The 17,980-nt window shown below is 50.8% G+C and overlaps 1 protein-coding gene across 1 annotated transcript in view; it reads right to left on the bottom strand.

The window, feature by feature from the left end:
• MBP (myelin basic protein) overlaps positions 1-13,980 on the bottom strand; it is a gene marked incomplete at its 3' end in the record, with an annotated part of 111,907 nt that extends 97,927 nt beyond the window's left edge. The window contains exon 1 of the mRNA XM_079942226.1: positions 13,651-13,980. The remainder of the gene's footprint in view (positions 1-13,650) is intronic.
• Positions 13,981-17,980: the final 4,000 nt, after the last annotated feature.

The raw sequence follows: 17,980 nt of genomic DNA, 5'->3' as shown, positions 1-17,980 counted from the left end.
GGACTACTATGTAATGTGTCTTTAAACACGGCATTTCACTGCCTTTTCAGAAAGGCTGTCTGCCAGGTCAGCACCTCTATGTCCTCCTTCCTTTCACATAACAATTTCCAAACAACGTCTGAAATGAATCAGGCTAGCTTTTTTTTTTTTTTTTTGCTGAGCCACACAGCATGAGGGATCTTAGTTCCCCAACCGGGGAACAAACCCAGGCTCCTTGAAGTGGAAGGGCGGAGTCTTAACCACTGGACCGCCAAGGAAATTCCAGGCTAGCTTTTAATATCTGGTTTAAAGCCTTCTCTCTTCAAAAATAAGTCTTGGGGCTTCCCTGGTGGCGCAGTGGTTGAGAGTCCGCCTGCCGATGCAGGGGACACCGGTTCGTGCCCCGGTCTAGGAAGATCCCACGTGCCGCGGAGCGGCTGGGCCCGTGAGCCATGGCCGCTGAGCCTGCGCGTCCGGAGCCTGTGCTCCGCAACGGGAGAGGCCACAACAGTGAGAGGCCCGCGTACCGCAAAAAAAAAAATAATAAGTCTTGACATACAGAGATAATAACGGAATAAAAGAATCATCGTCTGCCTTTTAAAGGGACAGCACCTTCCCTAGAGCTGTATAAAACGATGCATCGAAGGCAGAGATGCATTAGGCCTGGCTCTGAAATACATTTTATCCTCTTTCTCTTTCTAGGAAGACAATGGCAGCTGGGGATTCCACTTCATAAATCCCTGGTCTCAGCTAGTCCAAGGCTATCACGTTTTCAGACATCCGAAAGCACCAGAATGAAAACAACCAAAGCACACCCTGCCCTCCTACCACATCAAGAGAAACGTAGCTCCTAAAATATGAGAGTCATTTTTGTTTATTTTATTAAGTTCCTGCTTTATCTGGTCTTGTAAGGCAACACAGGGAGCTGAATAAATCATGTCCCACGTTCTCCTGGGTGCTGAAGAACAGACTTGGGCAAATGACTTCGGCAAAATTCAGACTCTCAGGTCCATCAGCTGGATGGTGATGACTAGGGTCAGTGGAAGCAGCCATCTGGGGGTGCAACACACACACCCCCTGAGCACCACGCAGATGACGTGAGGCGAGGAAAACATATTCACCTGTCCCAGAACGGAAGTGCGGAATGGAACATTTAACCACGTATAAACGGAACGTGATCAGAACCAGAGAATAGAGCTACTGCTGTGAAAAGCCATGTGGGGAAGGTGGGCATCCTGGAAACAGGGTGAGCGAACTGCCCTGAAGGAGCCATCCATCCTAACCCTAACCCCAGCCAGGAATTCCGGGAAGAGCCCAGAGAATTCCCAGACAGGCTGCAGGGGAGGCACAGGGCTGCTGGGGGCATTAGAAGCAGCTGCTGAGTCCCCTCCCCTCTGCCAGCACAGCCCCCTCATCGGGAAACCTGAGTTTTGTTTATACATCTAGCAGTGTGTTCAGCAAATGTTGGGCCTTGGGACACCTATCTGTGGATCCCTGAGCTCCCTAATAATACTATACAGCACTTTCAGGGCCCCAGACGCGTCTGTTTTATGTGGGTGCATTGGAAAGGCACGGTGTGGCCTTCTGCCCATCCTAGAGAATGAGGGAATTTTAAAGAATCAATTGTGCGTTTGCTCTATTTGGGAAGCCTGCCACACAGCTCTGTGTTTTTTGCTTTCAAAGCAAGTGTAGCAAAAATGTTAGGTTCCAACTAACCAAGAAACCAGGATGGAGACGATGCATATCCCTAAATATTCCTTGCCAGATACGCTAGCGCTCACAGGCAGGAAAGAAAATGTCATCCTCTAAATGGAGTATCATAAACAAACGATTATACAGTGTGAAGTAAGTCAGAAAGAGAAAAACAAATACCGTATGCTAACACATATATATCTAAATCTAAAAAAAAAAAAAGTTCTGAAGAACCTAGGGGCAGGACAGGAATAAAGACGCAGACGTAGAGAATGGACTTGAGGATGTGGGGGGGGAAGGGTAAGCTGGGACGAAATGAGAGAGTGGCATGGACATATATACACTACCAAACGTAAAACAGATAGCTAGTGGGAAGCAGCCGCATAGCACAGGGAGATCAGCTCGGCGCTTTGTGACCACCTAGAGGGGTGGGATAGGGAGGGTGGGAGGGAGGGAGACGCAAGAGGGAGGAGATATGGGGATATACGTGTATACATATAACTGATTCACTTTGTTATACAGCAGAAACTAACACACCATTGTAAAGCAATTATACTCCAATAAAGATGTTAAAAAAAAAAATCCGCCTGCCAAATGCAGGGGACACGGGTTCGAGCCCTGGTCCGGGAAGATCCCACATGCCGCAGAACAACTAAGCCCCGTGCGCCACAACTACTGAGCCTGCGCTCTAGAGCCCGCGAGCGACAACTACTGAAGCCAGCGCACCTAGAGCCCGTGCTCCACAACAAGAGAAGCCACCGTAATGAGAAGACTGTGCACCACAACGAAGAGTAGCCCCCGCTCGCCGCAACTAGAGAAAGCCCGCGCGCAGCAACAAAGACCCAATGCAGCCAAACATAAAAATTAATTAATTAAAAAATAAAAATAATAATAAAAAAGAACATATCATCAGTATAGAACGTTATTTTCCGTGAGTCATTCTTCAAACATAAAGTCAGTTTATCAGTGAAACATAGTTTCTTGATCGTGTTAAAGTGGATGTTTGTGAGCACGGGCAGGTGCATTCAGGTAAATCTGTGTCCCCAAGACACACATCGGGCACTCGGCACGCATTTCTGTCTTTCACTGAGCAGCGGGCCTCACCACTTGGAGCTCACTAGACTGCACACTCGTGGGCCTGGGCCCCGAGGTTGCGGTGTGGTGTCCAGAGCCCCGGGCCTAGGACTCTGCATTTAATGAGTATTCTGGACAACACGCATGCAGGTGGCTGGCAGACCACCGGGGGACCGTTAGGCGCCATCCCAGTCCACAGCCCCGTGGAAGGCTCGGAGCCAGGCACTGGCCACGGCAGACACTTCGCTGGGGCGCTGGGTATCCTGCCGCCCCGCCAATCCCGGCCCTGCAGCCGTCTGCACTGATTCGGGCAGGTATCCAATCAGACTCCGGATGGAGGTGAGCGCCACCTAGCTTTCCCTCCTCGCCGGTTAGTCTGGTGGCTGGTGTAGGCGGGGCCGAGGAACGTTCTTGCACCTGGCTTTTTGCTCCTGGGGCTGCGGCGACAGAGGCTGCTAACTGCAGGGGCGGGTCGGATGTTGCCTGCGGGGAGATCCTCTGTCGCCTGACACCCCAAAAGGCGGGGCCGACACTTGTGGGCGCTGCTATCAGTGGTGAACAGGGCCAGCACAAGCGCTCTCTTTACTCGAAACATCGAGGATGGGGTCACCAGGCTCCCCACCCTCTGACAAAAATCAAACCCTCACCTGCTTCCACCCTCCTGCCCCCAGGTCCCATGAAACAAAGGGAAATCTGACTGCAGGAGTCACTCTCTGAAATAAACATTTCCGAAAACCAGATGACTGTGAGGCATGTCACCCCAGTGGCTCTGCCTGCCTCTCCAGCCATGACTCACAGGAAGCCGCAGTCCAGCCGGGGAGCCGCTGGTCACAGGGCCGGGCAGACCCCGGGGGCCCCCGCACTGAGCTGTAGCCCTCACCAGCGGGGACCCTGGGCTGCCACGGAACCCTCAGCACTCAGATGTCGCCTGCAGGGCGCAGGGCATGGCCTGGCACACCTGCGGGTCACTCAGAGCCGCCGTCAGCGTGGTCAGCACTGAATGCTGGCCACCGATCAGAGCAAAACCTGATGGAAAATGCAACCAAGTCAACCCACTTTCAGAAGAAGCGTCAACACCGGTCTCTGTTTTCTAGATGGTTTTAACAGTGGGGAGGCATAAACGAGATCCAAGCCTAAGTACTATGTAGTCAGAATCAGCATGATGTTAAAAACCCGTGTGTTCAGTAAAACATACTGAATGGCTCCTGCAACTCTTTTTGCATTTCAAAATTTACAACACATACCAAGGAAAACAACTGCCGAAGGGCTCTGAGCAGAAACTCATTTCCTGTAAAAAGCTGTGGTTTGGGGCCTCAGAGAAGCTCCCTCACACCCTGGAGGGCGTCACCCCCCTCGTCACCAGCTATCAGCCACTGACCCCTCTTCAAAACCAGCATCAGTTTTGATGTGTGGTATCACAACACCACTAAAAGAAATGCCGTTCTTGCATCTTTTCATACCAATTCTTTCCTTTAAAAAGGAGCTCATTTTAAAACAAAAGCCCCTGGGCTTCCCTGGTGGCGCAGTGGTTAAGAATCCTCCTGCCAATGCAGGGCACACGGGTTCCAGCCCTGGTCCGGGAAGATCCCACATGCCGCGGAGCAAGTAAGCCTGTGCGTCACAACTACTGAGCCTGCGCTCTAGAGCCCGCGAGCCACAACTACTGAGCCCATGTGCCACAACTACTGAAGCCCACGCGCCTAGAGCCTGTGCTCCGCAACAAGAGAAGCCACCGCAATGAGAAGCCCACGCACCGCAACAAAGAGTAGCCCCCTCTCGCCGCAACTAGAGAAAGCCCGCGCTCAGCAACGAGGACCCAGTGCAGCCAAAAATAAAAATAATAATAATAATAAAAAGCCCCTGGTTTCTGATTGGTCCCCAGCACTCGTGACCAGCTTGGGGACAAGGCCTGGGGCTGGCCGGGGCCCAACGCCCCTCCCACCCGTGGGACACTGACTTGAGACAGTGCAGCCTGACACAGGTGTAGGGACGACTGGATTTGGAAATGTGCTCTGAGAGCTCAGGAGCACAGGGTGAGCGTCGCTGGCCGTCACACATGTCTCTGGACAGAGCAGAGGACGCCCTGGGCTTCACACGACCCCCCAGATCTGCTGAGTGCCGAGAACTCACGTTTCCTCGCCTGTAACAGGGTGAGGATGTCGTTCGATTCAGAGGGTTGCTGGGGAACAGACCTTACCTGGCTCCCCAGCCGGCGGGGGCAGGAGGGCCTCCACCTTCTGGGCAGACCGTCTTACCCCAGGATGCTGACAGGGCCTGTCCAGACATCATCACTGCATTTATTCTGTGTCCCTTTAGAAAATGAGTCTGTCTGGAAACAGACTCACAGACAGAAAACAAACTTACGGTTACCAAAGGGGAAAGAGGGTGTGGAGATAAATTAGGAGTTTAGGATGAGCAGATACACATGACTATATTTAAAATAGGTAAACAGCAAGGCCCTACTGTGTAGCACAGGGAACTCTACTCAATATTTTTTAATAACCTATAAGGGAAAAGAATCTGAAAAAGAATATGTCTATATATGTATAACTGAATCACTTTGCTGTACACCAGAAACTCACACAACACTGTAAATCAACTCTACTTCAATTTAAAAAAAAGAAAGAAACTGAAAACCATATCAAGAGAAAGAAAGAAAATAAGTCTGTCTGAGTGGTGGGAGATCAGTTAGGCTCCTTGGTGGGTTTTAGCTACGTCATCATATACATATATATATGCACGTTTGAAACAACAGATATCACATGGAAATAAACTCCTGGGTTGAGAAGTTCAGAGGATTAAACCTCAGGCATAATTGCATTCAGCGAAGGAGGGGTAGTTCTTACGGTACAAGATGCTGCCCTAATGTACAAGGCTGCCAACCCCACACCAGCCGTCACGTGTGGACTCCAGCCGTGAGCACGTGGGGTGTGTGTGTGTGAGTGTGTCGGGGTAACCACCTTCCAGGCCCTCAGCTGCCTCTGGGACCTGTCTTTCCACGCTCTGTATATTAGTCTCTAATATAGAACGAAGCATGAAATTTGGTTAATCACTTACTGTGAATAAAACCTCATTTTCCTTCTCTTACCTTGGAAAAAGGGTGAGCTGAATGTTAACCCCCTCACTCTTAAAGAAAGTGAAATAATTCTACAGGAAATCAATTACAGACCTTTCCTCGGCCACCGCAGCGTCCTTGCACTTGCCTGTGGCCAGTGGCCCCTGCAGACCAGTCGCTGGCCCGCAGACACTGGTGCCGACGCCGCGAGTCTGGAGGGGGTGAGTGGAAGGGAGCAGAGGCCCCCTGGGCCAGGGAGGCTGTCCGGTGCCCACGGGAGGGGGACCTGTGGACTTGCGGACGCATCCAGGGCCAGGGAGGAGCGAGAAGGAGGGCCCTGGTTTGCTGACCTCTATTTAAAACACGCTGGACGGTACTTAGAGGCCAAACTTATGCACATGAGGGACTCAGGAAAAATTCAGGCAGCAAAGAAGGAAAACCAGCTGGGTCCTAATGCGCTAGTTCCCCCTCACGTCCTTCACGTTTACGCAGATGTAAATGGTTCTTAAAAGAAAGACAGCTGATCGCAAGTTGAATTCACAGGCTGAAAGCAGGGCCAGGCGTGGCGCCCACCTTCCCCCTCCCCCCGCCCCCCGAAATCTCAGCCCGTGGCTGGTTCACAGGGCACAGCCCTTCTTCTAAGAACACCCTACTTAACTCCGCTTCTAGTTTTCCCTGTTTGTACCCCGTTTACAAATGATGATGGGGACAAGGGAAGTTCCCCAACTCTCTTTTTCTCTGCTCTTGCTTTTACCTAATTTTAGTAACTTCACCCCAACCTACGTCCAGGTTCTTCTTTGAGGCTCTTAATCTCCCCAGCTTTTCCACCATTTCATCTTCTTTAGTGTCATACCCCCAAACTTGACATTGGCTTCTTTATTGTTAACATAAGTGATTCATTATTACAAACAAAAGGTACAGAAAAAAAATACACAGCTGGCTTACCTTTTCCCTCAAAAAAAGTGACACATTCCTTTCTTTGTCTAAAATCTCAAAATGTTTCAGAAATAAAACTCCCTTCCCTTCATACAAACCCATCCTTCCTCAGACACAGGTAAGCAGCTTCCTGAGGTTGATGGACAGCCCACTTTGCGTGATTTCTGTATTTATTTCATCTCTGTGTGATCACGACAGGTAGTGTGTTCTTTTGTGTATTTAAAATTTTTCAGTAAATAGGATGATACTGTATTTATTCATCTGTAACTTGCCTGCTTTCCATTCAATCTGTTGCTTTGATTTTGACCTGTATTGAGACCTGACCCCACACCGCACAGAGCCTGGCAGAGCTCCACCTTGAACCTCAGCTCTCTTTCTGGGAGCCGTCAACCAGCCAACCCTTTCCACATTTTGTTCACTTTTTGACCTGACCTTGGACACACAAAATCTCGATTCAATGAACATTTAAACCATTTGAAAAAAAATACGTGGGCACAGCTAAAATAGTGCTGAGAGGGAAATTTATAGGATTAAAATGGTGACATTGAAAAGAGGAAAGGTACTGAAATCAATAATCTAAGTTCTGGGCTTCCCTGGTGGTGCAGTGGTTGAGAGTCTGCCTGCCGATGCAGGGGACGTGGGTTCGTGCCCCGGTCCAGGAAGATCCCACATCCTGCGGAGCCTGTGCGTCCAGAGCCTGTGCTCCGCAACGGGAGAGGCCACAACAGTGAGAGGCCCGCGTACCGCAAAAAATAATAATAATAATCTAAGTTCTAACTGATGAAACTAAAAAACCAAACCAAACCAAAAAACCTAAATATATCCAAAGAAAGTAGAAGGAAGGAAAAAGTAAAGAGAAGAACAGAAACCAATGAAACCAAAAACAGGAAAATAGAGAAAAATCAATTAAACAAAGAGCTAGTTCTCTGAAAAAAAAATCAGTAAAATGGATCATGCGCTAGCAAGATTATCCCATAAAAGGAGAGAAGACAGAAATCATCACTATCAGGAATAAAACTAGGGATGTCGCTACAGATCCTGTGGCGTTAAAAGGATAATAAAGGATTCTGTTAACAACAGTGCCCTCATAAATTCTACAGGTGACAAGAAATGAACCAATTCTTCGAAATCCACAAACTACCAAGAGTCAACCAAGATGAAATATATAACTTGAATAATCTTACAACTATGCATGAAACTGTATGTGTAATTAGAAAATGCCCCTCCAAAGAAATCTCCAGCCCCAGATGGTTTCACTGGAAATTTCTACCCAACATTTAAAGAAGAATTAATGCCATTTTTACATAAACCCTTTCAGAAATTAGAACAGGAGGGAACACCTCCCAGCTTATTTTTATGGGGCTCATATTACGCTGATATCAAAACCAGCAAAGACTGTACAAAGCATGAAAACCACAGACCAATCTCTCTCATGAACTTAGAAGCAAAAATCCTCAACAAAATACTAGCAAAGTGAATCCAGCAACATATAAAAAAATTATACACGTGACCAAGTGGAATTCATTTCAGACGTGCAAGGGTGGTTCAACACCGACGTGACCATTGATCAGTATACTCCATCATGCTGACAGGTTAAAGAGGAAAAATCACAGGAGCCTGTCAGCTGACTGAAAGGATATGTGACAAAATCCGAGACCCATGCGTGACAAAGCCTCTCAGCAAGTTAGGAATAGAGGGGAACCACCTCAATGTCATGAGGAACTTCTACAAAAGCCCTAAATAAATAAAGTTACGTCACACTTAGTGGTGAAAAAGTGAATGCTTTACCCCTCTGATCAGGAACAAGGCAAGGATGTCCACTCCTGCAACTCTTCTTCAACAGAGCACTGGAAGTTCCAGTGCAACACGACAAGAAAAAGAAACTAGAAAGGATAGAGGTTGGAAAGGAAGAAATAACACTTTCCCATCTACAGGTAACAGGACGGTCTGCATGGATATCACAAGGAATCTACCCCCGAAATCTAGACACTTAGTGAGGGAGTTGGGCAAGGTCGCAGGACACAAGGTCAGCACACAAAAATCATCCACATTTGTGTAAACTAACAACACACATGTAGAAACGGAAGTTAAAAACACGACAGTGTTTAGAAATGACTCAAAAAGAGAAACGTTTAGGTGTACTCTTAGAAAACCCCACAGATTCAGAATCTATACGCTGAAAATTACAAAATACTGATGAAACAAAAGCACATCTAAATAAACAGAGACAACCTGCGATCACAGCGTGGAAGACGCCACACGGTAAGACTGTTAATTCTCCCCAAGCCCACCTACAGATTTGATGAAATTCCTGTAACAACTCCACCCAGGGTTCTGTGGACACAAACAAGCTTATTCTAAAACGTGTGGAACGGTGCAGGAACCAGCACAGCTAACAGGGTTTTGATAAAGAAAGAAGGGGAAGGACTCACACTACCTGATGGTAAGGTTCACCCTCCAGCCACAGAAATCAGCACAGTGGGGTCCTGGTGCCGCAACAGACACCTCGATCAAGGGAACAGATCAGGGAAACCAGAAATAGACCCACACAAATATGGGGACACGATATTTGACAAAGATGCAAAAGCAATTCTATGGGGGAAGGATCATCTTTTCAACAAATAAAGTCCTGGAGCAATTCGACATTCCTAGATAGGCACAAAAACCAAACCAAACCAAAACCCTCCACCTAGACCTCACTCCTTACACAAAATTAACTGGAAATGGACAACAGGCTTCAGTGTAAAATGCAGAACCATAAAACATGTAGGGGGAAAAAAAGGAGAAAATCTTCCAGACTCAGGCTAGGTGACGGGTTCTTGCATTTCACACCCAAATCACAATCCCTAAAAGGAAAACATTAATAAACTGGATCTCATCGAAATGAAAAACTTTCTTCCTGCAGAAGACTCTGCAGAGGTAGAAGTCAAGCTAAACTGACAGAGTAACTGCAAACCACAACCACGAGCCGTATTCAGAACATACAAGGAACTAACGAGACGGAACAACCCAATCAGAAAAAGGGCAAAGACGAGAACAGGCTGCTCGTTGAGAGGATGTGCAGAGGACAGACGCACACACGGAAAGACGGGCATCATTATCCGTGAGAGAAACGCAGACTAAAATCACGGTGAAGTATCGCCGCACACCTGTTAGAGGCTCAAATAAAAAACGGTGATGGTGCCAAAGGCCGTCGTGGAGATCCTGGATCACTCACACCTGGCTGGTGGGATGTAAGACGGTGCAGCCATTCTGGAAGAGGGGAGGGCAGTTTCTTGTGAAATGGAATACGTGTTTGCTACTTGACTCAGCAATGGCACTCTTGCTTGGGCATTTATCCCGGAGAAATGAAAACTGTGTTCACACAAAAACCTGTACGTGGACGGTCACAGCAGCTTTACTCAAATAGCCCCAAACTGGAAACCCTCAAAGGGCAAATGCTTAAAACCAAAACACTACGGGAGCGGGGTGGGCATCCATTCCACGGAATACTACTCATCAATAAAACAAGCTGTCAGTATACTCAACGACTTGGAGAGATCTCAAGAGAATTGCAGTCAGTGAAAAAAGCCAATCACAAAAGGTTGCATGACTCTACTTAAATAGCATTCTTGAAATGATGAAATTATAGAAAATGGGGAACAGATTAGTGGTTGCCAAGGGCATAGGGAGGGAGAAGGGGGAAGTTGGCTGTGGCCATAAAGGACAGCCCTAGGGAATTTGTGATGGAGCTGCCCCTACCTGAGGTGGGTGGTCACACGATTGTACATGTGTGATAAAATTACATAGAACTACACACAGACACACACACGTAAACTAGCGAAATCTGACATCTCAACACAGCTGATGGATTGTACCAATGTTAATCTCCTGGATGTGATGTTGTCTATAGTTTTGCAAGATGTTATGAGGCATATATGGATCTCTCTCTATTATTTCTCACAATTGCATGTGAATCTACAATTATCTCAAAATAAAGAGTTTTAAAAAATTGCTTCCGTGAGCAACCTTTGTATGTGCCCTATGCACTCAGACCAGGTTCTCCCTAGAGGGTGAACTTTGGAGTGAAATCACGAGGTCATAGGGAATGTCCGTCATCAGCTTTCCTGGATTCTTCTCTAAAGTGTCTGTTTTAATTTACACTCCTACTCACAATAATGTGAGTTCTCACTTCTCTACATCTTCCTCGGTACTTGGTATAGTCAGAATTTAAAATTTTTACCAGTATGATGGATACAAAAAATTATCCCATCTGATGTGATTTTTGACTCCCTGGGAACTAGTGGGTTAAACATCTTTTCATATTTTACTAGCCCATCTGGGTTTTCTCTTCCAGGCCAGCCTGTTCAGGCACATCTTTTTCTATTGGGCAGTTTGTTTTATATTGTTGAATTTTAGAATGTTTGATACATTCCAGATACCTCACCTAAGTCTGTTTATCCTCATTCTCTAGGCATCCATCTTTTTTTTTTAATAATAGAGCCTCACACTTACTCAGAGGTGTTCACAGAGTCCAGATCCATATTTATGAATTTTTAGCAATTACTGACTCTGAGACTTTGCTAAAAGCTTCAGAATATGCACTGCTCCCTATTCCTGGTTGCAGCGTAAGCTCTGGATGTGGCCTCAGCTCACGCCTGAGAGCTGCAGCCTCCTGTCTGGTCGGCCTCTCCAGCCCCAATTCCTTGCGATAAGTCACTCATGTGCATCTCCCATTGATTCCGTGTCTCTGGCTAAAGCCTGACAGCTACATGTTTAGGTGGAGTTTGAATTCTGCTCATCTCTGCTGAATGGGACCACCAGGGTCTCCCTGTGTATAATTACTGTTGCTTTAAACTCACCTCCTGGGGCCCCAAACTCAGGCTGATTTAAGCTTCCTTCAGTGGCTCTCACGGACCAGTAGAAGTGTCTTCCTGCTTAATGACTACTTACTAAAAAGCGTACTGAGGAATTAGAGAACGGTCTTTCCTTCTTTACTGTCAACTTTACTGAGGAAGTTAAGGAAAAGATGACTAACAGAGACCTGACAGCAGCCTTCGAGGCTAATCACCCTGAAGAGGAAGCATATTTTGTTGGGCGTGGCCGCTCATCAGCGGTGGAATTTTAAGAGACAGAGAAGTACAAGGTAGCCCTGTGGGCTTTTTGAGGCGTCCTACTCGCCCCGCAGGGCAGCAACAAAGGGCTGGTGGCAGGTTCCCAGAACTGAGTTCTGGGCACCCTGGGTGTCTCCATGCCTTGGTTTCCTAGTCAGTAAAAATGAGGGTACTGATAGGGTAGTTATATCAAATGAGGGGATCCCAGGGCACCCCGCCTATCAGTGAGGTGATGCATTGCTCTAAGAAGACAGCCTGGCAACTTGTAAGTGGTCAAAAATGCTACCTGGACACGTGGGTGGAAAAGGCACAGAGACGGAGGCTGATACTGTGTCAAATTTTTAAAGAATCTAAAGAGAAACTAAAAGTCAAACAACAAAAGGTTTCTAAAGTGGATTTGAACCAAACAGCTTTTGTTTAACCCGCAGTTAATAAAGGGAGTTATTTCAGAACAGGTAAACCGTTGGGAGTGACTGTTAGCCAACGCCTTACAATAATTTTGAACTGGATTCCCTCCCTTCAGGTTTTGGTTTATCCCACTTAAAAAAAAATACGACGACTGATGAGCACTTCTCCTGGGTTGGGAGAAACAGCTGTGAGGCTGCGACCCACCTGCTGGTTCTTTGGGCCCATCCCTCCCTGAAGAGCTGCTCTGTCCCAGGCTCCCGCTGGCTCTGCACCTGGGTCACCTCGTCCGAGGAGGCCCCCAGCACTCAGAGGTGGTCCTGCCAGGGAGAAGGGGGGTCAGGACTGAGCCCGATTCAGGGGGGTCCCAGACTTGTGGGTCACTCTGTAAACTATCTCCCTGAGCTGGGGGGCTAAAGTCTTCTCCAAAACCCACAGGTCTTAAATAGGACGCACCTTAAAGTTCCAGAACAGCCAGGGGCCCCCCTGCACCGTGTTTACACCTCTCCCAGCACATCCCGGCTGTGGCCCGTGCCTTCCACAGCTGCAGAGGCAAACTGAACAGGCGTTGTGGATTCTCACGTTGTAGCATTTGGAAAACAGAGAACCAGGAACCAGAAAGCGCTTATTTCCTGCCAGACTCCTACTGAGATCACCAAAGAAACGCAAACGTGGTTCCCAGCCCCACTCTGCCTTCTGAAAGGAGGTGAAAGGAGACGCTAAAAGAAACGAGGCAGTGCCACCAGCAGCCCAAAGGACCCAGAGCCACTGAATGTCAGGGAATCGTGCAGATCACAGGGCACCCTAAGGGCCACCCAACCCGGCGCCGGGCCCAGGGGGCTTCGCGCCCCGGGGCGCCAGGCGCACAGGTGGGCGCAGGTGGGCGCAGGCGGCGCGGCCCGAGCCGGGACGGGCCCCCGGAAGGCGGAAGCCCGGAGAGTCGCCTGTCGCCGCCCTCGGCGCTCAAAAGGAAACTGGTTTTCGGCTCGTGGGGCGGGAGGGGAGAGGGAGGGAAGGCAGGAGTCGTCCGCTCGGCTCCAGGTGTGTCATTAAGAAGCACTTTAGGCTGGTGGGGACCCCTGCCTGCCCGAAAGCTCGCCAACAGCGCGCGTTCCCAGCCCGCCCGGGGCGGCCTCCTTGACCTCTGTCACCTCTCACCCGAAACTCTACCCTCACCCCCTCCCACGCTCTGCCCGCGACCCCGGCCGCCGGGCCCGGCCGAGCCCACACCTGGACACCCGTTGGGGACAGCCCCGCCGCTCTGGCTCGGCGTCTACACCCGCGCCCACCTCTCGCAGGGCGGCCGCCCGGCTGCCACCTGCCGCCACCTGCGCCGCCGCCCGGGGGAGCCCCGCGGCCGGGTCCCCGCTCCGAGGGCGCCTAGGGGCCCTGCCGCCCCCGGCGAGGGTCACCCACCGTGCTGCGCTCGCCGCTTCCAGGCCGAGGGCGCCGCGGGGTCCAGGCCGCCTCCTCGCCGCGCGGGCCCCAAGCGCGCGGGGTCCCGGGGCGCCGGCGCCGCCTTCCGGGTCGGGCACGCGGGCCGCCGGGGCCGCAGGCTCGTCCTCGCTGGCGCGCGGCGGCGACTGACGGCGGCGGCTCCGAGCGCCGGGCGCGCCCGCCGCCCCTCCCCCGCCCCCCGGGCTTCCTGCGAGCCAGGTAAACACGGCCGGGCCGGGTTGAGCCGCCCCACCTGTTGACCGCCGGCCGGGACCACCTCCGGGCGGCTCTGCCACGCGGGCTCGCTGCACTCACGGGCCCCGCGCGGGGGCAGCCCCTGGAGGCGGGCGCGGACTCCGGCCGGGGCTGAACTGCGGCTTTTCGAGCCTCTGCTCGCGGCTGAGCCTCCGAGTCACCCCGCCCGAGCGCGCAGGGAGGGAGCCCTGAGAGCAGCTGCTCCACAGCCCGCTCCACGGCCGCCAGCGCCGGCTCCAGGGGCCCCAGAAACGCCTGGCCCCTGGAGAGCACCCGGGGAGCTCTCGTGCATCCCAGCAACCGGACAGGTGCTCCGCTGGAGAACACAGGCTTCCCGAAGGAGGCCAGCGAAGAGCGCTCGCAAAGCAGACCAGAAGACGCGCGTTTGGAAGGGCGGCCCTGGGGCCTGCGGCCTGAAGCATCTACTGGCTAGTGGTCAGTGTCATCCTCTTGGTCCAGAGGAAGCCTCTTGTTTGGACCTTAGTCACCTGCACACAGTCCGGTGGTCCTTTCCCCTGCATTCTCACCGTCCTCCTGATGGTGGAAAAGTAGGATGTTGAGGGGAGACACAGACCAGACCGAGACCCTGGCGTCCCCCGTGGCTTAGATTCCAAGTCAGGGACTTGAATCTGACGCTTTCTCGGAGCCCTCAGGGACCCAACCTGGTTATTAGGGGGAAGGGAAGTCTGGTGCTTGGTGAGACCCAGCCCTGGTCCCCCCGGGCCGGCCAGAAGGGCCCCAGCTCCCAGTGTGGTGTCAGGGCTGTCTTCCCCAAGCATCCGCCCTCACAGGCCGGGCGTCTAGCAACCACGTTCCAATGCTGGTGATTCCAAGAGAAATGTGTCCACCGTCCCAGAAATATTTGATCCTTTCCTCAGAAAAGGTTGGCCTGGGGGTTTCAGGAATTAGAGAGGGGAGGTCAGCAGGGCTGCGGAGCAGGGATGCTGGCTGTGCCGAAGACAAAGTTTGCCTGTTCCCAGTTCTCCGTCCAAGCCTTCAGCCCACTTGCAGCAGAGGGTGGACGGGCGGGGCTCAGGGGGCCAGAGGAGCCCAAGGGTGTGCGGGGCAGTGACTCTGACCCGGGCCGCTTCCGGGTCCCTGACTCAAGTCACTCTTCCCCCCCAACCCCGATATTTCTTAAAGCTCAAGCCATCGTGCGTTCCATTTGGACGCCGGTTTTAGGATCACAAAGCACTTCTTCTCCCCGCAGATGTCTCCTTGCTTCTTCCTAGGGTCACTGGGATTTGGGAAGAAGGGCTCCTGCCCTGCAGACATCAGTGAAGACTGGATATTGGGGAGTCCAGGCCACAGGGAAGCAGCAGGGTTTGTCCCGCCTCATGCTGTGTAGAAACCTCGCATATGCCAACAGCCGTCTCTGCAAATGTCAGGCTTGCCAAGCTCCAGTTAAATGCTTTTTAAAGTATTTATAAGATCCCACCATGCCTATATTTGGGGGATATAATGCCCCCAAATGCATGGGAACTTCAAGGAAAATGTATGTGAGGGAACGAGGAACACGATTTAATAAAGTGACAGATGGACTTCCCTGGTGGCACAGTGGTTAAGAATCTGCCTGCCAATGAGGGGACACGGGTTCAAGCCCTGGGCCGGGAAGATCCCACCTGCCGTGGAGCAACTAAGCCCGTGAGCCACAACTACTGAGCCTGCACGCAGCAACAAAGACCCACCCAGCCAAAAATAAATAAATTAATAAATAATTTATATAAAAAATTAAAAAAATAAAGTGACTGGTGGGCATTTGGAAGATCCCTCATGCCAGGGAAAGGACCCAGGGAGTAGGAAAGCAAGCGCTTCCCTGTGAGGGGTGTCACGCTTCACATGAAGGTGGCCTTGCATCTTTGAGCGCAATGACAGAGATTGATTTTATTCAAAATGGGTCTTTTGACAGGTAAAAGATAAATGATCCAAACTTCATTGTCTCTGATATTTCTAAGAAAATCATATGGCCGTTCCCTCTTACTGCTTTTCACATAACGAGGGCAGCAGCCTTCAGCATTTCGTGTCATAGCAGGGAGCACAAAGCTTCCTGCATGATACACCTTCAGTTCGTTTTTGTTCAGTCCTATTAAACTGCATATTACCCAAACTGAAGGAAGACAGGAAGCTAAATAATTTCCAAGAGACCACACTACATGCACTTTGAGTTTCTAAAGCATTTTCTTCATCGCCAGATTTACCTTTGTAATTACATTTTTGCTTACGAAAGCCCTGAAATCACTTTCATCTCTGGTTTGTAATTAACAGTTTGCTGGTGATATCCACAAACTGTTAATCCACTTAATTTCCAGTTAATCCACTTAAATTCCAGTTAATAACTGGCCAGGTTCTGCTGTGGTCATGATTGCAAGAAATTAGGTGCATGAACTCCACAAAGTGCAACATAAAAAATTATGTAAACAAGGAAAGCGTTTGAGGGAGGCTTCTAGACAACAACCAGACACACACATTCACACACACAGCCACACACATACAACCACATACACACACACAAGCCACTTCTCACTTCACTTCTTTTTATCCAGGAAAAAAAAGAAAGGAAAGGAGATTTGTACACGTTTGATTGTGTGGGAAAAAACAAAAAAACTTTCACACATTTTCTACCATCAATTTTTTGACACTGCTGTTATACAAACTGTTTTACAAAGGGTACACACACACACATATAGTATTTTTCTTTAACCATAGCTCCCTAATTTTATTAATAAAAATAAAAGCAAACAGCTTTCCGTAAGATCCAAGTCACTTTTCAACTACAGAAGTAGATTCTGGATTCAGTGTATTTTTGAAGGAACTCTGTACACGTTCAATAGATATCATCCTCCCACTCTAATTGCTTCTAGAATTTCCTCTTCCAGGGAGCTCTCAACCCTGAATGGCCTGTTGTCAACCCGCCTGGTGAGCTCTGGGGCTCATCTGCGCTGACAAGCAGAGGCTTGACGATCCTGGGTGTCGTGTGGCAGGGTAGCTTCCACACGTGGCCCCAACACCATCCCAATCCCACAAATCCCTCGTTCTCCTTCCTCTGTGCCTTCGAGGCCGGTGCCATGGAAAAGGAGGAGGTGAGTCTCTGCCCTTGAACCTGGGCACATCCCTGTGACGGCCCCAGCTGTGGAGTCAGGCCCTGGATTTCTGGGACGAGGTCACAGCAATGCCGAGCACATCTGCTTTCCTCTTCAGGGCCAGCGCCCTCGGAAGCCAGCCACCGTCCTCTGAGGACAGCCTGTGCCAGCCCAGGACACACCAGCGGCTTTCAGAAGGGACCCCGCCTGAGTCGCTGTGGCCTCTGGGTCCCCCCAGCTGAGGTCCCAGGCCTCACGGAGCAGGAATTGTCTGTCCTTCCTGTGTGCTCCCCGCACCCCTGACCCCCCGAATCTGCGAGCACGGTGACACGGTTGCGCGGTGACACAGGCCAAGGAGCCTGGGCCCCCGGGGCCCGGAAGAGATGGGGAGGACCCGGCCCTGGAGACTCGAGAGGGAGCGCGCCCGCCCCTTCATTCCGGACTTCAGCTCCAGGACAGTGACAGAGGCTCTTTCCGTTGTTTTGAGCCACCCGGTTTGTGGCACTTTCATAGGGCTGCCCCTGGAAGCAAACTCATGGAGTCACAGAAGGAAAAATAGAGGACCAGCCGTTCGCGTAAAGAAACCTCACGTGAACGGGGACAGGACAATTCGATGACAGAAACGGTGGGGCGTGGGATGAAGGAGGGAAGGGGAGGCCAGAGGGAGGCACCCTGGGGCCTGATGGAGGGACATCCAGGGTCTCAGACCCACTTCGATCTGGGACACCGGCCACCTGCGCCCCGAGAGCCCCGCCCCAGGCCCCGACTGCCTTCCCCACCTGCCGTCCTCCTGGTTCAGGCAGGTGGGCTGCAGCCTCAGGCCCCCAAGGCTAGGCCAGCACCGGAGCATCTACCTGGGCACCTGGAAGGCCCAGCAGGCGGGTGGGCAGGGAGCCAGCCTGAGGTCCGAGAGGACCCGAGGGTCTCCCTGCTGTGCTTCTTGGGGTGCAGGGCCGCGGGGGAAGGGGGAGGGC

This window comes from Stenella coeruleoalba (genome assembly GCF_951394435.1).
Source record: "Stenella coeruleoalba genome assembly, chromosome: 14".
NCBI lineage: Eukaryota > Metazoa > Chordata > Mammalia > Artiodactyla > Delphinidae > Stenella > Stenella coeruleoalba.
Note: the sequence above shows the minus strand (reverse complement) of the source record. Positions and strands in the feature narration are given on the sequence as shown.